This window comes from Mytilus californianus, unplaced genomic scaffold (assembly GCF_021869535.1).
Source record: "Mytilus californianus isolate M0D057914Y unplaced genomic scaffold, xbMytCali1.0.p SCAF_9, whole genome shotgun sequence".
NCBI classification, from domain to species: Eukaryota; Metazoa; Mollusca; class Bivalvia; order Mytilida; family Mytilidae; genus Mytilus; species Mytilus californianus.
In genome coordinates, this window is record NW_026262745.1 from 6,640,160 (window position 1) to 6,643,684 (window position 3,525).

Below are 3,525 nucleotides of genomic sequence, written 5' to 3' on the forward strand. Positions count from 1 at the left end.
AATGTAAATGCCTCTAGTCTCGTCTAATTTAATTTTAAATATAGGAGGTAGAACGAGATTGTCTATGATAGAAATCGGAAATAACAATCTTTTCGTATATTTTTTAAAAGTTTAATGTTTTTTGTGAATGGCTTTTTCTTTCTTTTTTTATCACTTGTTTCTTTTTCGTGTCTTGTTGTTCCTATGTACTTTTGGTGATGTTGTCGCTGTAAATAGATCAAAGAACTGTCGGTTTTCACCCAGAAAAAATTGTGGTCGAAATATAACAAAGAATTTATATCATTAGTTTGCTTGAATGGTTCGATTTTTTTTATCAGAAAATGACAGTAATACTATATCATGGCTACGAAGGTCAGTACATGAATGGTTTAATAATCATTTCAATACCAATACAACCTGACATTTCTAAAATTAAGTATATTTAATTTCTAAAAAAAAGTGTTGAAGCCCTTTGCTTGAAGTTTACCCTGATCTGTGTGGTAAGTTTTCATTATATTAAAATGTCCGAAATTGAATCTGTAACGAACCTAATAATGATTACGTCCAGTGTATACTTGTTGTACTTAAATTCGTTAGTTCTTATGGAGTTTAAAGAATAGAATTAATGTTAATACATAATAATGTATAACCGCTTGTTTATGTTACTGTTATACATGCAATCAAAATTCGAAGACGTTTCGAAGGCTTTTTCTAATTCAATTTCAATAACAGAAATATCGAAACTAGTGGTTGGTTTCATAAAAAGTCTGTTATATTATTGAAAGCAAGCTAATTTGATAACAGCACAACTCATATATTATCGGTTGTACATAGACCGTAATAATCGTATAATGACAACAAGTTTGATGATTTATATTGTCTCTCATTTAGACTTTTTTAATGAAAAGAATACTGTTGGAGTCACTAGATGGTATGCATAACTGATAATGACATAAGCTTAAAGTTTGATTTTTTTTATATCGAAGATATAATGGAAAAAAAATAACAACATCAATTTCATGCGTCCAAAGCGCTTTTCCTCCATTTACCGTCATAAGCAACGGTCAAAGCGAATATTTGAAGGCCACGGATGTATAAGAAGCGAAACAGTCCAAGAGCTTTATGACCAAAAATGACCTAAGGACTAGCAAAATCCGTCTAAAAGAGAGGAGAAAGATACCAAATGAACACCCAAACCCATAAGTAGAAAACAAACCGACAACGCCATGGCTAAATAAAGAAAAAGACAAACAGACAAACAACAGTAAACAAAACACAACACAGAAAACTAAAGACTGAGTAACACGAACCCCACCAAATAATGGGGGTGATCTCAGAGTTGAAACCTTAGATTCATTATAATTTATAAAACGCTTTGGACAATTTTTGAAGTGTTTGATACCAGTGATACCAGCAGCGGTATCGACCTAATGAAAGTGACACTTTTTTAATGGATATATTGTCCTGGTTAGCTGTTTCTCCATGGCGATTATCAGTCATAACTTGAACTATCCACATAACAATCATTGTTTAAAGAGGGCAATAATACCGAGGGGCAAATAAACACCATAAGTTGGATAAAAACAGACAACAAAACAAAGAGCAAGCTAAGACACTACACCAAAATAAAAATTGAGCAACCGTGTATGAAAATTATATACAAAAGGTGTACAATGCGTTGTAGATCTTTCAGTTTCCGTTGTAATTTTTATACTAATAGAATTTTAGACTGTTAGCATCAGCAATAAAATTAATAAGTACAATAGGACATAGAGTATAGTACTAATATTGTTCACATGACTGTGTTAAAATGAATAAACAACCCATAACAATGTTGAATTAAATTTAAGCTGTTTATTTTAATATCTAGATAGTTCAGTCAAACTAACCAAATACAATCAAATGGAAGAAGATCCTAAAATTGAGCATTAAATTCTACATGAATATTTCCCTCGTGGCTTTGGACAACGGGTGTAGCAAATAGTACACTTAGTTTTACAGTGACTGTAACATGACCAGTACTTCAAAAAGTCTGTCGTTCCTGCACAACTGCTCACGCAATATGAAGCATTAAAAAGGCACTGCAATGAACAAGAATATGCATATGTTCTTCCCGGAAAGCTCAAAGTAATGCACAACACTGCTGCAAACACTAATTTCATTTTGACCTGAAAAAAGAAAAAAACAATTCAAACATGAATTTTCTCAAAGAAAAACTAATAGTGTCAATGAAACACAGTCAACAAAATGAATATCAATCATATATTTGAAATTTTACCGTGCTTTGGCTGTTTCCTGTTCTATTATAAAACAACCAACTAACCAGTGAGAGTTTGAACGGTAATTGTTTATGGTTTTGTACCTTTGAATTTTTAAAGACTGTTCGAGTATAATAACTAACGAAACTGGTTCATTTATTATCTACTTGTTTGTTGGTGCATATGTTGCCATTCGAGTTAATGAATTTACAATTATGGCTGCTTGACATTACATGTCATTTTCTTTACTAAATTTGTCGTTGTCAGTCTTCTTATTAGCTTTAAATCCAAAAGGCGGCATGAAATGATGATTGATTTAAATCGTTTCATAAAAATCATGAAAAGAAAATGAGATTTGCGCTGTTACGGAAACGCTTGAAATTGAAATATCAATTAAAACACATTCGTCAGCATATTAAACATTCATGTTTTTTTCTCAGATAAGTTTTTTAGTTCCACTTTCTTCTGCATAGGACAATTGCCATGACATTGAGAACAGGCTAGGTAAGCGTGTTTCAAAATAAAGGAAATAAATGTGTAATGTTATATTCCTTCAACTTTACCAAAAGTCACGTTTGTGCAATACTGCATATGTTTTAAACAAAGAGTTTTATGCAATGGATTCAAACGTTTTTAATTTCTCACATGCGTACAACATAAAATTGAAACTAAGTCATTGATTAGTAGAAGTTAAATGCATTAACTCATACTTTAGAATTAAGGCAACTTACAAAATGTAAATAATGAATTGCAAATCCAATATCACAAGAAAAGTGTTAACTATAACTCAGTCTGCTGTATTGTTAGAAGCTGACGACTGGTGTGCGTTTTAAAACCGTAATACAGTTAAAGCAAATGTCAAAAATAAGAAATCAATGATATTTCACAGTATGTTGAAGATTCGTGTTTCAAATATCAGCAACATATGGTGAGATTGAATTTGTAGGTTTAAAACAATGCTTTGAAAGTTTCATTATCATCCTGAATTGTGTCTATTGACTTTTTATGCAATATATATTTATATATCATTCTTATATTTAGTTGTATATTTAATGGGCAAAGGTAATCAGATATACGCATTTACTTTATGATGTTAGAGATTTACAATAACTGTCGAACATTACATGTACTAAAAAAATACAAAAAAAAAACAAAGAAAATAAACGTTTGACTTGGAACTTGAGTACGAATAAGACTACCTTTCATACAAATAAACAATAGAAATGATATCAAAATATTCACGCTAATCAATATATTCATGATCAATTTCTGTATCGCAATAGGATCT

The 3,525-nt window shown here is 30.8% G+C and overlaps 1 long non-coding RNA gene across 1 annotated transcript; it reads right to left on the reverse strand.

Annotated features, from left to right (window-relative positions):
* Positions 1-1,818: 1,818 nt before the first annotated feature.
* LOC127714237 (uncharacterized) lies at positions 1,819-3,078 on the reverse strand. Its single transcript, XR_007987629.1, has 2 exons — positions 2,969-3,078; positions 1,819-2,147 (listed from the first exon to the last, which is right to left on the reverse strand). It is a non-coding gene; the product is annotated as an uncharacterized LOC127714237 (long non-coding RNA).
* Positions 3,079-3,525: the final 447 nt, after the last annotated feature.